The 18,074-nt window shown below is 42.9% G+C and overlaps 1 long non-coding RNA gene across 3 annotated transcripts in view; it reads right to left on the bottom strand.

Moving 5' to 3' along the window:
- Positions 1–477: 477 nt before the first annotated feature.
- The window catches only part of LOC114485456 (uncharacterized), a 27,553-nt gene continuing 9,956 nt past the window's right edge, over positions 478–18,074 (bottom strand). The window contains exons 3-7 of one of the 3 annotated variants that reach the window (XR_008616754.1): positions 11,206–12,273; positions 9,815–10,002; positions 3,343–3,449; positions 1,034–1,114; positions 478–692 (exon numbers count right to left, since the gene is read on the bottom strand). This is a non-coding gene — a long non-coding RNA (uncharacterized lncRNA). The remainder of the gene's footprint in view (positions 693–1,033; positions 1,115–3,342; positions 3,450–9,814; positions 10,003–11,205; positions 12,274–18,074) is intronic. The other 2 variants (XR_008616753.1, XR_003678885.2) reach the window with 2 other exon arrangements.

The raw sequence follows: 18,074 nt of genomic DNA on the forward strand, positions 1-18,074 counted from the left end.
TCCCCTGCATCGGCAGGCGGACTCTCAACCACTGCGCCACCAGGGAAGCCCCCCCAAGTTGTTTTTTAATCTAAATACCATTGGGTTGTTGTCTAGAAATTGAATTCTTTAAAATTGAACTATTTCAAAATAACTAAAACAAGAAACAAATCCAGAGGTGAAAACACCATTGTCCCACTGTATGAGGTTTCACCGTAAAATAAGGTAATCATTTTAAATCAGCATAACACTCCAGAAATTACATGTTGAAATCAGAGGTTTTGAGTTCCTCTTTTCAAATTGCCTTCAGAGCCTAAAGCTCATTCTTCTATTATCAAAGCTGACTGTTGTTGTTGTGTTCATGAATTTATAGTTGACTCTTTGAATTAACACGTATGCAATTTATGCAGTAGCATGAATAGCATTTAACATTAAAGTTGACAAATTTTTATTCTTTATTTTTTGAACGTTAAAAAAATTTATTTATTTATTTGGCTGTGTCGGGTCTTAGCTGCAGCATGAGGGATCTTCACTGCAGCATGTGGGATCTTTCATTGCGGTGTGTGGGCTCTTCGTTGCGGCACGCGGGCTTCTCTCTAGTTGTGGTGCGCAGGCTCCAGAGTGCGCGAGCTCAGTAGTTGCGGCGCACAGGCTTAGTTGCCCCGCAGCATGCGGGATCTTAGTTCCTCAGCCAGGGATCAAACCCGCGTCCCCTGCATTGGAAGGCGGATTCTTAAGCACTGGACCACCAGGGAAGTCCCCAAATTTTTATTCTTGAGGGTGAATTTAATTTGGGGAAACAGGTAATTCAGAGCCAAAGTTAGTAAATAAGGTAGTAATCAAATTGGGAGAAAAATTTCAAGTAAAGAATTGAGTGTGGCTATAGAGTAGTGAATCTGATTTATTTGTGTAACTTTTAAAGTGATCCTCAAATACTTTTGACAGGTGATGGCACTGTCAGAACACACCCACCCAAAGCGTCTACTTCAAGAGCAGCACTTGTTTTATTCACGCATGCATGCATTCATTCAATAAGTATTCATTAAATACCTACCTAACAGATGCCAAGTGTTGTTCTGAGTGTCGAGGTAAGTGGCGAGCAAGATAGACAGGGTCCCCACTTTTGTGCCGCTTTCTAAATAAGGGAGATGAATAATCACCAAGCAAACAAACAGGGTTGAAAGAAGTTTCAGAAAGACAGTAAAGCAAGATACTGTGATAGAGTGACTGGGGGTTGTATACTTTAGGTGGGATAGTCCTGGAAGGTCTCTCTGAGGGGGTCCTGATGAGGGAGAAGGAGCCAGTCATGGCCCGTGCTGAAGGAACCTTGCTCTGGAAAAAAGGAACAGCAAGTGCAGGGGCCCTGAGGCAGGAACTGGTTGAGTGAATTCTAGGAATAGAACAAGGGCCAAATGGCTGGAGAATAAGAGAGCACAGGGGGTAGCTATAGGAGTGAAGTGGGTGAGGTAGGGAGGATCAGAATCCAGTATGGCCATGTAGGTTGCAGTAAGAAGTTTTCTCTGGCTTCTGTTCTCTGGAAGAACAGAAGCACAAAGACCAATGAAAAGGCTATTACAGTAAATACTCAACAAATATTTGTTTATTTAGTACAGAAATTAACCTGTGTTTTCTTGTTGTTATTTTTCTTCCAGTTTTATTGAGACAAAATTGACATATGGCACTGTATAATTTTAAGGTATATAGCATAATGATTTGACTTATACACATTAGGAAGTGATTATCACAGAAGTTTAGTGAACGTCATCTCATATAGATACAAAATTAAAGAAATAGAAAAAAATTTTTCCTTGTGATGAGAACTTCTAGGATTTACTCTCTTAAGAACTTTCATATATAACATACAGCAGTGTTAATTATATTTATCATGTTGTACATTACATCCTTAGTACTTCTTTATCTTATAACTGGAAGTTTGTACCTTTTGACTGCCATCATTCAATTCCCTCTGTTCCCACTCCCTGCCTCTGGTAACCACAAATCTGATCTCTTTTTCTATGAGTTTGTTTGTTTGTTTGTTTGCTTTTGAAGTATAATTGACCTACAACACTATGTCAATTCCTGTTACACAACATAGTGATTTGAGTTTTTCTTTTTGGCTGCACCACGTGGCTTGCAGGATCCTAGTTCCCCACCAGGCATTGAACCCAGGCCATGGCAGTGAACTCGCTGAGTCCTAATCACTGGACCACCAGGGAACTCCCCTGATATTTCTATACACTTCAAAATGATCACCATAAGTCTAGTTATGATATGTCACCATATAAAGATATTACATAGTTATTGACTATATTCCCCACACTATACATTTCATAACCATGACTCATTTATTTTGCAACTGGAAGTTTGTACCTCTTAATCTCCCTCACCTATTTCTTTCCTCCCTCTATCCCCCTTCCCCTCTGGCAACCACCCATTTGTACTCTGTGTCTTTTACTCTGTTTCTGTTTTGTTATGTTTGTTCATTTGTTTTGTTTTTAGATTCCACATATATGTGAAATCATACAGTATTTGTCTTTCTCTGTCTGACTTATTTCACTTAGCATAATATCCTCTAGGTCCATCCATGTTGTTGAAGTGGCAAGATTTCATTCTCTTTAATGGCTGAGTAATATTCCATTATATATATATATATATGACACATCTTCTTTATCCATTCATTTATCCATTCACCTATTGATGGGCACCTAGGCTGCTTCTATATATTGGCTATTGTAAAGAATGCTGCAATGAACATAGGGGTACATATTTCTCTTCTGATTAGTGTTTTTGTATTCATCAGATAAATACCCAGGAGTGCAATTGCTGGATTATATGGTAGTTCTATTTTTAATATTTTGAGGAATCTCCAAACTGTTTCCATAGTGGCTGCACCAATTTACATTCCTACCAACAGTGCATGAGGGTTCCCTTTTTTTCACATCCTCGCCAACACTTATTATGTGTTGTCTTTTTTATTTTTGGCTGCGCCGTGAGGCTTGCTGGATCTTAGTTCCCCGAACAGCGATTGAAACTGGGCCCTGGCAGTGAAAGTGCCAAGTCCTAACCACTGGACAGCCAGGGAATTCCCTATATGTTGTCTTTTGGATAATAGCCATTGTGACAGGTGTGAGGTGATATCTCATTATGTTTTTGATTTGCATTTCCCTGATGATTAGTGATGTTGAGCATCTTTTCATATGCTTGTTGACCATCTGTATGTTTTCTTTGAAAACAGGTCTATTCAGATCCTCTGCCCATTTTTAAATTGGGTTATTTGTTTCTTTGATGTTGAGTTGTATGAATTATTTGTATATTTTGGATATTAACCCCTTATCAGATACATCATTTGCAAATATCTTTTACCATTCAGTAGGTGGACTTTTCATTTTGTTGATAGTTTCCTTTGCTGTGCAAAAGCCTTTCAGCTTGATGTAGTCCCATTTGTTTATTTTTGCTGTTGTTTTCCTTGCCTGAGGAGACATATGCAAAAAAATATTACTAAGACTGATGTCAAACAACTTACTGCCTATGTTCTCTTCCAGAAGTTTTATGGTTTCATGTCTTACATTTAAGTCTTTAATCCATTTTGAATTTATTTTTGTGCATAGTATGAGAGAGCAGACCACTTTGATTCTTTTGCATATAGCTGTCCAGTTTTCCCAACACCATTTATTGAAGAGGCTGTCTTTTCCCCATTGTATATTCTTGCTTCCTTTCTCATAAATTAATTGCCCATATAAGTGTGGGTTCATTTCTTGACTCTCTATTCTGTTCCACTGATCTATGTGTCTGTTTTTGTGCCAGTACCATACTGTTTTGATTACTGTAGCTTTGTAGTATAGTTTGAAGTCAGGGTCAATGAATGATTCTTGACCATCTCCTATGTGCCAGGAACTGTGCATGTTGCTAGGGATATAATAGTGAATAAGATGTGGGTTCTTGTTCTTGGGTTGTTGAAAACAGTGGGAGATACAGACAAGTAAACTGGCAGTTGCTTATTGGTATAGTAAATACTAGAATAGCAGTAAGGTACAAGGTGCTCTGAAAGTACAGAGGAGGGTCACCAATCTGAGGGCTTAAGGAATGCTTCCTGGAGGAAGTGCCATTTAAGCTGAACTTGAAGGGCCTCAGGAATCGGCCATGGGAAGGGCTGGAGAAGAGCATCCCAGGCCTTAAGGGGGCTTAGAAAGGATCAAGAACTTGGTGAAATTGAGGACCCACAAGGAGTTCAGCATGGCTGGGTCTTAGAGGTATACATTCTGTAAAAAAAGAAATCAGCCTTAAGTTTTGTGTTTTTTAAAATGTCAACCTTTTGAGTTTGCATAGGAAAGACTTTCAAAGGTTTTTCAGCAGCAGAAGGACATGGTTCAGGGGACTGCCCAACCCTCAATTTCTTCTCTTCCTGATATCGTCAGTCTTAATAATAATCTGTTGAGCTGTAACTTTGAACCTGATATACTCAGTGTTGAAAAACACAAAGCATTCTTGTTGAACACCTCTGGTTATCCCTAACTAGATGTAATGGAAAAGACCTAGCCGGGAAACTGCCTGAGACCACTTAAATCCTATCATCTGTGAGGCCATAGCCTGGGGGTGTGCAGTGTGGCAAAGAGACTTAGGGCCTGCTTAAAGCTTTTTTAAGGACACTTGACAAATCCAGCTTATCAAAGGATGGGACCAGTCAGTTGATTCTGTGCTCCAATAAACTGACACATTAGGTTTGTCCCTAACCTCTAGGGTAGTTGTGAATAAAATGATTCCTTATTGGCACAGTTGGTCTGCATTTCTTGGGATAATGGTTCACTGCCTGTATAATCAGACTTTTTTTCTGAGACAAGCTCACTAGGGCACTTTCAGATACCTTTTTTGATAGAACGTGCTGTTCTTTACTAGGACCTAGGAACTTGGAATCACAGAAATAATAATAGCCAACATCTACATCTGTTCAGTTTATTTCTCACAATAGTCCTATGACGCTGGTACTGTCATTCCTATTTTGTTGTTGAAAGAATAAAAGTGCAGGGAAGTTAAGTCACTTGCTCAAGGTCACCAGGGATTTGAACCCAGGCAGTCTGACTCGAGAGCCCAAATTCTTTTAAAATGAATTAATCTGGGCTTCCTGGGTGGCGCAGTGGTTGGGAATCTGCCTGCCAATGCAGGAGACACGGGGTCGCGGTCTGGGAGGATCTCACATGCCGCGGAGCAACTAAGCCCATGTGCCACAACTACTGAGCCTGCACTCTAGAGACCGTGAGTCACAACTACTGAGCCCACGCACCACAACTACTGAAGCCCGTGGGCCTAGAGCCCGTGCTCTGCAACAAGAGAAGCAACTGCGCTGAGAAGCCTCTGCACCGCAACAAAGAGTAGCCCCTGCTCACCACAACTAGAGAAAGCCCACGCGCAGCAACAAAGACCCAATGCAACCAAAGATAAATAAATAAATTTATTTATTTTTAAAAATAAATAAATAAATTTATTTTTAAAAAGAATTAAAAAATAAAATTAATTAATCTATTTTTTATTGAAGTATAGTTGCTGTACAATATATGTTACAAATGTACAATATAGTGATTCACAATTTTTATTTTTTAATTAATTAATTATTTATTTATTTTGGCCATGCCACACAGCTTGTGGGATCTTAGTTCTCTGACCAGGAATTGAAGCCATGCCCTCAGCATTGAACGTGTGGAGTCCTAACCACTGGACCACCAGGGAATTCCCTACAATTTTTCTTTTTCTTTTGTTTTCTTTTTTCTTTTTGGCCACACAGAGCAGCTTGGACAATTTTTAAATGTTATACTCCATTTATAGTTATTATAAAATGTTGGCTAAATTCCTTGTGTTGTACAATATATCCTTGTAGCTTATATTTTTTCTTTTTTAACATCTTTATTGGAGTATAATTGCTTTACAATGTTGTGTTAGGTTCTGCTGTATAACGAAGTGAATCAGCTATATGTATACATATATCCCCATATCACTTACCTCTTGCGTCTCCCTCCCACCCTCCCTATCCCACCCCTCTAGTCTTATATTTAGGTCTTTAATCAATTTTGAGTTTATTTTTGTATATGGTGTTAGAGAATGTTCTAATTTCATTCTTTTCATGTAGCTCTCCAGTTTTCCCAGCACCACTTATTGAAGAGACTGTCTTTTCTCCATTGTGTATTCTTGCCTCCTTTGTCATAGATTAATTGACCATAAGTGTGTGGGTTTATTTTTGGGCTCTTTATTCTGTTCCACTGATCTATGTGTCTGTTTTTGTGCCAGTACCATACTGTTTTGATTACTGTAGATTTGTAGTACACTCTCAAGCTAGGGAGTGTGATTCCTCCAATTCTGTTCTTTTGAGAGCCCAAATTTTTAAGCACTACACCATAGATGTGACCAATTTAGGAATTTAAAGAAAATGATACAACCATAGACTCCTAAAATTATGTAAATTGGTAAATTTTGGCCTCTAGTTCTATACAACTTGGTGTAATTATACTGAATTTGGTGATTCTACAATGGTGTCAATACAATGCCTACCAAGAAACATTTACAACACATAAAAACAGAATTTCTTTGTACCATTAAGTTGACCTAAATGAATTAATTTGTTCTCAAACTATTATAATATTAAGTTGCTATGATAAAGCTCATGTTAAGCAATTGTGTTTTCTTTCCTAAAGTTTTTAAAATATTTATTTATCTATCTATTTTGTCTGCGCTAGGTCTTAGTTGTGGCACGCAGATCTTCCTTGCAGCATGCGAACTCTTAGTTGTGGCATGCATGTGGGATTTATCTCCCCGAGCAGGGATCGAACCTGGGTCCCCTGCATTGGGAGCACAGAGTCTTACCCACTGGACCACCAGGGAAATCCCTAAGTCATTCTTTACTAAACACTTATTAAGTACTTTCTATGTGCAAATTAGATGTTGGGAATATTAAAAAAATTTTTTTAATAAATTTATTTATTTATGGCTCTGTTGGGTCTTCATTGCTGCGTGCTGGCTTTCTCAGTTGCGGCGAGCAGGGGCTACTCTTTGTTGCGGTGCGCAGGCTTCTCATCGTGGTGGCTTCTCTTGTTGTGGAGCACCAGCTCTAGGCGTGCGGGCTCAGTAGTTGTGGCACTCAGGCTCAGTAGTTTTGGCACACGGGCTTAGTTGCACCACGGCATGTGGGATCTTCCCGGACCAGGGCTCGAACCTGTGTCCCCTGCATTGGCAGGCAGATTCTTAACCACTGTACCACCAGGACGTCCAGGGAATATCAAAATTAATGTCAGTTGCTGCTCTAGTATACAAGCTAGCTGGGAGGCAGAGGTGTTCACAAACTGCAGTGTGATAGGTACTCTCTAAGAGAGGTGTCAAAGTGCTATGGAGCAGATTTGAAGTTTACTCATTTATTTCACAACTTGGATTTATTTTAATCCCCTTCCCCCTGACCTAGAAAATGGCCATTTGGGGGCATGTAAAATCTCAGATAAATACAATTATTTTTAAAATTTTATTTTGTATTCTGTCATAGTATAGGGTATCAATTCCCAATACAACAGAAAAAGATCTGGAGGGATACCCACCAATTTCCAATTGTTACCTTTGAGAAGTGGAACAAAGAGAAAAAAATGTCATCACCACTTTACACCTTTCTATATCATTTTCAGGTTTTTTTTTTTTTTCTGGCTACGCCGCGTGGCTTGCGGGATTTTTGTTCCCTGACCATGGATTGAGCCTGGGCCATGGCAGTGAAAGCGCCGAGTCCTAACCACTGGACTGCCAGGGAACTCCAGTTCTTTCCATTTTTAATTAAAAAATTGGTTAAAACTCTATGCAGTTAAATAAGTAGTATAAGTGAAAGAAAGAAAGGAAATTATGGCCGATCTCAGCAAGGAGGATATTGATTTGGGCTTAAAGAATGAGTAGGAGGAATTCATGGAGTAGAGAACGGGGAGAGGATAAAATATAATCACAGAATATCTGATCCTTGTTTCAGATTGGCATAGTACCTCCTTCACACCTGCCCCTGTAAATTAATTTGTTGATAGCATCTTGTCAGAAAACAAATATATATTGAGTTCCTGCTCTATGCCAGTGTAATAGGTACCAAGGCAGTATAAGTCAGAGTTCCTGCTCTCAAAGCATTTACAGTCCCACTGGGGAATTAAAGACAGTCTCAGAACAGTTAGCGACAGCCCATGGTTAAGTGCCAATGGGTTTGGCCCATGAAAGAGTAGGAAAAGCCAAGTACACTGCCAAGGTTTGAACCTGGGAGCATTGAACAGTGGTGCCATTTTTGGCACACGGGCTTAGTTGCACCACGGCATGTGGGATCTTCCCGGACCAGGGCTCGAACCTGTGTCCCCTGCATTGGCAGGCAGATTCTTAACCACTGTACCACCAGGACGTCCAGGGAATATCAAAATTAATGTCAGTTGCTGCTCTAGTATACAAGCTAGCTGGGAGGCAGAGGTGTTCACAAACTGCAGTGTGATAGGTACTCTCTAAGAGAGGTGTCAAAGTGCTATGGAGCAGATTTGAAGTTTACTCATTTATTTCACAACTTGGATTTATTTTAATCCCCTTCCCCCTGACCTAGAAAATGGCCATTTGGGGGCATGTAAAATCTCAGATAAATACAATTATTTTTAAAATTTTATTTTGTATTCTGTCATAGTATAGGGTATCAATTCCCAATACAACAGAAAAAGATCTGGAGGGATACCCACCAATTTCCAATTGTTACCTTTGAGAAGTGGAACAAAGAGAAAAAAATTTCATCACCACTTTACACCTTTCTATATCATTTTCAGGTTTTTTTTTTTTTTCTGGCTACGCCGCGTGGCTTGCGGGATTTTTGTTCCCTGACCATGGATTGAGCCTGGGCCATGGCAGTGAAAGCGCCGAGTCCTAACCACTGGACTGCCAGGGAACTCCAGTTCTTTCCATTTTTAATTAAAAAATTGGTTAAAACTCTATGCAGTTAAATAAGTAGTATAAGTGAAAGAAAGAAAGGAAATTATGGCCGATCTCAGCAAGGAGGATATTGATTTGGGCTTAAAGAATGAGTAGGAGGAATTCATGGAGTAGAGAACGGGGAGAGGATAAAATATAATCACAGAATATCTGATCCTTGTTTCAGATTGGCATAGTACCTCCTTCACACCTGCCCCTGTAAATTAATTTGTTGATAGCATCTTGTCAGAAAACAAATATATATTGAGTTCCTGCTCTATGCCAGTGTAATAGGTACCAAGGCAGTATAAGTCAGAGTTCCTGCTCTCAAAGCATTTACAGTCCCACTGGGGAATTAAAGACAGTCTCAGAACAGTTAGCGACAGCCCATGGTTAAGTGCCAATGGGTTTGGCCCATGAAAGAGTAGGAAAAGCCAAGTACACTGCCAAGGTTTGAACCTGGGAGCATTGAACAGTGGTGCCATTTATAAAAATGGAAAGTTGGAAAAGAGAGCTGTTTTGAAAGCAGATATACCTATAGTAAAATATCACAGTCTATGTAAATGACTATTTGCCTATGCAAACGAGCAGGGATGCATAACTAATGCTCAGGCTGAAGGGTGCCAGGAACTATAATAATCTCTACCTTTTATTGAATTAGACTGGGTGCTAGGCACTGTGCAGGGTTATTTGCATACATTATCATTTAATCTTCACAACAAATCTATGAGGTCATTATGACTGCTGTTTCTCAGATGAGGAAGTGAGACTGGGGGAGGTTGGTCTTGCAACCAGTGGGAAAGTGACGTGTTAGGATTTGAACACGCCTGTCCAACTCCAAATCTCTATGACACTATGCTGTGCCATCCAGAAGGATGTTCAAGATACCAACTCTGCCCTCCAGTGTAAGTTGAAGGCATAGACAGGTGTCTCAGTAGGCATCGACCAACTCCTCAGACAGGTAGCTCTCCATCACCACCACCACACCAACATCAGAGGAAACTGAGAAAATGATAACTGCGGATAATGTGGAGACGAAAGGTCAGAAGAATAAGGAGTAAGCCAAGGAGGTTGAAGAGCCTGGGAAGAAGGAGAGAGACACAGAGAGAGACAGAGAGGGGTCAGGGGATCAGAGTCAAGAAAACCATGGGGGACAGGGAGGCGGTCTCAAAAAATTCAGAAGTGATCACCAGGGTCAAATAGTATAGAGATGGCTAGAAGAATCAACAGGGGATTTCCCTGGTGGCGCAGTGCTTGGGAATCCACCTGACAATGCAGGGAACATGGTTCGATCCCTGGTCCGGGAAGATCCCACATGCCATGGAGCAACTAAGCCTGTGCGCCACAACTACTGAGCCTGTGCTCTAGAGCCTGTGGGCCACAACTACTGAAACCTGAGTGCCTAGAGCCCGTGCTCTACAATAAGAGAAGCCACCGCAATGAGAACCCCATGCACCACAATGAAGAGTAGCCTCTGCTCACAGCAACTAGACAAAGCCCACGCACAGCAACGAAGACCCAACGCAGCCAAAAAAAAAAAAAAGAATCAACGGGAAAGAGACCACTGGCTTTGATAAAATCAATATGCTGCCACAAAGTAAGTCACTTTGAGCAGGCTTTTGTCTCTCAGTAAAAACTACCAAACAGACTATGTGGAGGATGCTGGAAAGAGGGTGATGATTCTGTACCCATGCAGCTAACATTCCCTAAGCACCTTCTAGGTGCTCAGGCTCAGGTGATGGCTGGGCTCTATCCATCACATTGACAAGGTTGGTATTATTAATGTTTTCTTAGAGAGGGAGACTGAAGTTCAAAGAAGTGAATTAACTCTCCCAAGGCCACACGATAGAAGTAATGGAACCAGGATCTCAAACCAGGTCTGCGTGGTCCTAAAGGCCTCCCCACTTTCCACCTCACCAATGTCTGTGCTGGAGTGTGCACTGATGGCTCCACGACAATAATATGAACATCTACCATTTAGTGAGCACTTTTTGGACACTAAATACTGTGCTAGATAGTTTATGTATATTATTTTGTGACACCCTTTGAAGTAGGTGTTATTAGTTCTATTTTACATGTGGGGAAATTGAAACTCAGAGAGGTTAAGTGGCATGACCAAAGTCACACAGCTAGAAAGCGGTTGAAATGGCCTATATATGAAGCTGTGGGCTTCTATTGCCTCTCAAGAATTTCTTAAAGGAAATTTCTACTCAGGACCCAATAGGTGACCAGCTAGTTCGCTTGTTTTATGTCATTAATTGTATCACATACAGTATCACATACTTCCTGGGTGATTTTCAGTGTCTCGAATGCTGAACTTCTGGAGACAGTTTCCCTGTATAGCATCAGTATAACTTCAAGACTGCTCTACTGAGTTGCAGTGCTTTCTCTTTATCACATTCCTTGCTTCACCCCAGGGGTTGAGGACAGTGTGTGGCTTTTGAAGTTGCTTTTCATCAGGGATGGAGAAAGCCTTGAGAGTTCATCCTTTGCTTTGTTAGAAGTGTTCCAGCAGAATCAGGCATTTGCGGCTGGTCAGTGCCACTCCCTGGCTGTTGCAGCAGCCGGCATCACTTTTCCTGTCTGAACTTGGTGGAAAGAGGCTGGCTGGGTCGATAGAGGCGTCCACTCGGCAGTCAGGGCCTGTGAGACAGCTAATTCTCTCCCAGGACCTTCGCTCTGGCCTGGGCAAAACCTAGTGAAGGCACCATCTTAGTGACAGCAGCCTGCGGGGCGAGGAGGCAGACACGGAGATTTCCCTGTGGGGTTCTGGGCAGAAAGAAAGCTGGAGATGGGCTGACGTGTGATTGGTGGGCCCGAGCAAGGAGGAAGCAGTAGGCCCGGTACATCTCTTCCCCTTAGTCGTTAGTGAGGGCCTCAGGGAAAATGTCAGCCTTCCTGATCTGATATCATCTCTAGCCCCTGCTGTATAACTTGAGCGATTCTCTCTCTGCACATGGTCAGCAGCAGATTTTTCTCAAGGTGAAAGCAATTAGGCCTTCGTCTCCTCCTCCCCCTGCTGCTGGAAAGAAAAGGAAGATGCAAGGAAAGCCGTCTCTGCTCCTGCCGAGGTCAGCCAGGCTGCCCTAGCTCGTTCTGGTAATTGGCTCCCCCACCTGCTCACACCTCTCACAGGTTGTCCTGGTCTCAGGCATTTCGGTGTCCCTCAGGGCTGACGCACTGAAGAGGGCAGAGCTGCTGCCTTTACGCTTCTCTCCAGAACAAGAAAGAGGCATCTCACCCTGCCCAGGGCAGAGAATTGGCTGGAACGCTGTGAGCCGGGCCTGAGCAGCACACACAGGTGGGGCTGCCTCTCTCTGGAAGATTCAAAGCCAGACAGGAGAAAACTCTCTGGAAGGTGGAAGAATTTATTCATTTGGTTAACAGCTATGCCAAGCACTCTGCTAGGAGTTCCTCATCCCTGTCATCTTGGAGCTGAGGAGAGCACAGTGGGTACAGGAGGTAGAGGGGTGGGAGAGGTAGGGAGCAGGAATTACAAAGGTCTGAATGTCGCAACAGAGGAGGGCAGGATACCACAGGGACCTGATCTACCGTAGACATCAGGGAGCGCTGCTTGGAGGAAGAGACTTTTGAAAAAGGGATAAAATCTCATGATAAAATATTTAAAGGTAAAAAGGGGAAAAATTGAAAATAGAAACTTCTGATTATCCGCCCTCCCCTCCCCAGTAGTAACAGCTGTTAATACAGTACTTTTTCAGGAATTTTGCTTATGTAGCCAGGTGTAAATACATATATATGGCACTCCTTTTAAAAAATGGGATTCTATTAAGCACCTACTCGGCTGGTTACTTTTCCTCACTTCACAATGTATCCTGTGCCTTTTTCCACGTCAGGACAAGCTTTGCCTCATTCCTTTTGAAGGCTGTGTGTGGTATGAGGAAGTGATTTTTGAAAACGCAAAACCTGAAGAACGAGTGACGTTAGGAAGGCAAAGGGGTGGTGCTCTAAGGAACAGAATGTCGGAAAACAAAAACAACATAGATCTCCCAAACCATACCTCCTAACATCTCCCCTCCTCAGGTTTTCAGACCTCCCTCCCTCTCCCTAGGGCCACATTTCCCCACTCTAATTTGCAAAGCGATTCAGCTCCTTTTGTCTTGCTCCCTGGGAGCTTCATTCTTCATGCCAAAGCAACTTATTAAGTATTTTCCTAAACAAAGATCCCTATACCCAGAGAAAAATTATGCCACTCCCCTAACAGACAAAGTAGCTGCAGGCAGTTGTGGTTTTAAATAGCAATTAAGGGGAAAAAAATCTGTTGCATAAAGCACCTGGCAGTTTTTAAATGGTGGTTGTTTGTTACTATTATTATTTTACAAGTGCTGATGGATGAGTTCGCTGCTGCAAGAACCCTTCCTTCATCCTGGAGCACCCACCTCTTGGTTGGCAGCTTTTAAGTGCAGGGATGCTGTTTTATTTGTCTTCATACTCCTAGCTCTCAGCACAGGGCCTGGCACAGAGCAGACATGCCAGAAATAAGTGCTGAGTTGAACACTCAGGGGCTGGAGTGTGCTGCTCTGAGCAGATGCTGAGTCCTGGATGCTGTGGGCCTGCTGAGATCTGAACCCCAATATAGATGCTTTGGAACAATAGAGATCAGAATCAAAAAAAGACTTCTGGCCCTGGGGGACTTCACCATCAAGCTGGGTCTGTGGAACTGTCATCTCATATCACAAACTGTAAAATATTGATAGTCCCTGGGTCAGTGCTGTCATAATTCCTTTTGTCTTTTGGAGGAGGGGCTAAGCTTCCCTCCTGGCTTTTTAGGTATAAAATAGATACAGTAATGTGCACACATCTTTTTTTTTAAACTCTTCTAAGTACTATTTTTAAAAATTTATTAATTTATTTATTTTGGCTGCGTTGGGTCTTTGTTGCTGCACGCGGACTTTCTCTAGTTGCGGCGAGTGGGGGCTACTCTTCGTTGCGGTGCGCGGGCTTCTCATTGCGGTGGCTTCTCTTGTTGTGGAGCACGGGCTCTAGGCGCACGGGCTTCAGTAGCTGTGGCACGTGGACTCAGTAGTTGTGGCGCGCAGGCTCAGTAGTTGTGGTGCACAGGCTTAGTTGCTCCGTGGCATGTGGGATCTTCCCGGACCAGGGCTCGAACCTGTGTCCCCCACATTGGCAGGCGGATTCTCAACCACTGTGCCACCAGGCAAGCCCCTTGGCTCTTCTGAGTAATGCTGTTATGAACATTCTTTTACGCATCTTTTGGCGGACTTAAGCACTTATTTCTCTTGGCTACATATATATGTGAGTAGAATTGCTAGGTCATAGTGGATACATATGTTTTGCTTTAATAAATACCGCCAGTTTTCCAAAGTGGTTATGCCAATTTACACTCCTATTAGTAGTGTATGGGAGTTCTGTTTGTTCGGCATCCTTGCTAATACCCGATATTTTCATTCCTTTTAATTTCAGCCATTCTGGTAGATGTGTAGAGTGGTATCTCATTGTTGTCATGTGTTTTCCCTAATGAGTAATGATGTTGTTTTCATATGCTTATTGGCCATTTGGTTGTTCTTTTCAAAGAGTCTGATCAACCTTGATCCTCTCACCCAGAAGTGTCTCACCCACACTTCAATGACCATCCCTGTGCTGCCTCCAGAGGTTCTGCTCCTAAACTCTCCACCCACATATCCAGATGGCTCTTTGATATCTCTAACAGGATGACCCTCGTGCTCCTCAAAAACAACATCCCAAATTGAAATCTTTTTTTTTTTTACATATATCCACTCTTTTTTTTTAGATTCTTTTCCCATATAGGCCATTACAGAGTATTAAGTAGAATTCCCTGTGCTTATCAGTTATCCATTTTATATATAGTAGTGTGTATATGTCAATCCCAATCTCCCAATTTATCCCTCCCCCCCCATCCCCTGGTAACCATAAGTTTGTTTTCTACATCTGCAACTCTACTTCCAAACTGAAATCTTCATCTCCTCTTAACCCCAAATCTGTTTTCCTTCCTTTCTGCTCAGGCCCAGTTCATAATCTGGCCCATCATCTTCATTCTCACTGTTCCTCTTAACGTTCAGGCCACAATCTCACATATCTCAAGAAACTTGCATGACCTGTTTTCTCCTTTCCCCTTTCATGCCCCTCCTTGTCCTGAGACCTCCTCAAGTCTCAGTTTACAGTCACTTCCTTTGGGTTAGGTGCTGCCTATACACTCCCCCAGCCACTTCCTTCCTACCATGTCATTTATCACACCGTGTTGTAATTACCAGGATCATTGCCTGATTCCCTGGATCAACTGTCTGTTGTTTTTGCCTACTCAGCATTCATTCCCCTCTTCTTAGTTAGTACTGCAATTTTCCCTGGGAACAATCCCTCCACCCTCAATCTGTGTGGTCTAGGTAGAGCTGCACAGAAGGGTGTGCCTATCACTCAGGCCTGGCTAGTCAGCATATTCCATCCTTAAGCCCCATAACTGGGTCAATGTTAAGTGTGGAATCAAGGTAATTGATCACAGCCAATCTTAGGATTTTTACTGGAACAACTGGGAAAGAAACAATCTTTTTCAGGGGCGGGGGTGGAGGGATGGTACTGACAGGCTAAGAAGAAAACCTGGAGCGAGGGGCCGCCATCATGCCACCACAAGGAGAAAAGCTGCCTGAGAATGGAGGAAACCCAGAGGAGAGCAGAGTCAAGGTAGGAAGAGACTGACTCCCACTGACATTTTTGAGCCCCTGGATCAACGAGCCTGAAGCCCATCCTACCAAGTGACTTTTCAATTAAGTGAGCCAATAAATTCCCCTTTGTTGAATCCAATTTGAATTGGTTTCTGTCACTTGCAACAAAAAATGTGCTAATATACTCCCCCACTAGACTGTAAACTCCGTGAAGGCTGCAGTGCCTGGCATAGGATAGGAATTCAGCAAACAGGGGTTTAAGGAAGGAAAAGAAGGGGTCCTCTTCTTCACTTTGCTAGGTCCTTCCTCCCGACTTCCCCTGCCAGCTGATGCTCCAGCACCATCCTCAAGTTTACCTTTGCTGGTCTGAGGGTTGCTCACTCGTTCTCGGCCATGGATCTCTGTTCCCTGATTCCTCTTTAAGCTTACCTGCCTGTCCCACTAGACACTCTGATGGCTGATTCTCAGCTCTCTGTTCTCCAGATTTTCTTTGCTGGCCAATCCAACCAGCCACACATTCTAGGTGGGAGATCTCTCCTCTGCATTACTGGAGCACATGGATTCTACAGAAAAAGCCTCCTCCAGAGCATGTTTTTCATTTTTAGTGCTTTGATGGGTTTTCTAATAATCTCACTTAGCTTTATTGTCAAACTACAGAGTAGCAGTTGTTAAATGCATAAGTTCAGGAGGCTGACTTAAAGGGTCAAATCCCAGCACTGTCACTTACCAGCTGTGTGACTTTGAGGAAGTTACTTAACCTCTCTGTGCCTCAGATGCCTCATCTATATAAAATGGAGATGATAACAGTGCTTACTTTATAGTGTTTTTGTGAGAATTAAATGAACTGATTACTGTAAAAAGACTTGTTTACACTATGGGAAAAATACCACATGAAACATTTCACAGAGGAAGTGAAAACAAGGCCAATTTTCCAAGTGGCTAAAGACGGTTTGTTGGCAGTGGGAAATGGGGCAGGCTGAGCGTCTTACCAGTAACTCCTAGTTGGTTCCTTTGCTTTCTCTATTCTGTCCTTAATGTGTTCTGACATCACTAATGAAATTTTCTTCAAGTGTTTGGCATCTCATTAGGGTTTGAGAGCCAGAGTGGTGACCAAGTGGGCTTAACCACAAAGGGATGATGGTGGTATCTGCTGCAAAAACTTGGGAGATAGCATTACTTACAGTGTACAGAGTATGTGCATAATAAGTTAGGTTCCTCAACTGTGATGCCAGCACATGTATGTACATGTTAGAGAGAAGATTCAGGAACTCCTCCAGCCACTACCTAACTCTGTGACTGCACATAGCTGGGCTGTAGTAAAACATTTCTGTTTTAGGAGCTTGGGCTTCATAGCTGGTCATTCCTGGCTTAGGTCTCACCTCCTCCTGTTGCTTGCTTGTGTGAACTTAAACTAGTAATTTAATCCTCTCTGAGCCTCAGTTTTCTCCTCTGTAGAAACGGATAAAGTAATTGCTTCTAAGGTGCCAATCTGAAGGGTGCCATTGACAACATATTCTATATATTGATAGCACCTACTTTACAAGGTGGTCATGAGGATTAAATGAGATGGTTTCTACAAGGCAATTAGCTCGGTGGTGTGCGCATAGAAAGCACTCAGTAAATATGAGTTGCTATTATTAGTTATTTTACATGAAGAAGTACTTCTGGTAATAATCACCATAATAGCAGGAGAGTGTAGGTCAGGCAAGTTAATGAGGAAGGTTTCTGAGGAGATCCTAAGCCTTAAACTGGATTTGAAAGGTAGGGAGGAAACTATGTTGGCAAAAAAAGATTAGGGTGAGTTGTTTTGTAAAGGAAGAAGAGGGAACAGGTGTCTGTGTGGCCAAAATGAGATACTTGGATGCCGCTCAGCCCTGTCCTCAGGGCCCTGTTGGGCCGCTGCCAGTAGTGGGGAATCCCAGAAGCTTCTCTGGCTTGGCTGCAGAAGGAAAGCGACATCTCCTATGGAGAGAAAGGGAAGTCACAGAGCTGCTGCCTCGTGGTGCCCAAGAATGGGGCCAAACCGGCCGGCGGACAGATTTCCGTGGAGGAAAGGGAGCTGGCAGGGTGAGGGCCTCAGGGTCAGTCCAGGACTCTCTGGCCATGTGGGCAGCTGGCCTGGAGGCTTCTTTCTCCCTGCAAGGTTAGCATCTTCTTCCCACATGCTCAGAATCCCTATTTCCTGTGGGCCAACCTGGGGCTCTTCTCTAGGGAAGGAGGGGGAGCACTGTACAAGAAGACCAAAGGGAACTATGAGAGTTTTAAAACTCTGCTCTGAGCTTCCAAAAAGTCTTCACGGGACTGTGGGAGAGACAGCCAGACCAGGCTGTGGGCCTAGTTCCTGCCTGCCCCTCCAGACCCACCCCTCATCCTGTTCTGGGTCTGACTTCTTTCGCGATACCCGATACCCGCAGGCTCCTCTGCCTTCTGGCTTCTTGCTGGCATGTTCAATGGGGGGGGGGGGGGCGGTCTGTGGATGAGAGGCAAGGGGAGAGA

This window comes from Physeter macrocephalus, chromosome 3 (genome assembly GCF_002837175.3).
Source record: "Physeter macrocephalus isolate SW-GA chromosome 3, ASM283717v5, whole genome shotgun sequence".
Lineage (NCBI taxonomy): Eukaryota > Metazoa > Chordata > Mammalia > Artiodactyla > Physeteridae > Physeter > Physeter macrocephalus.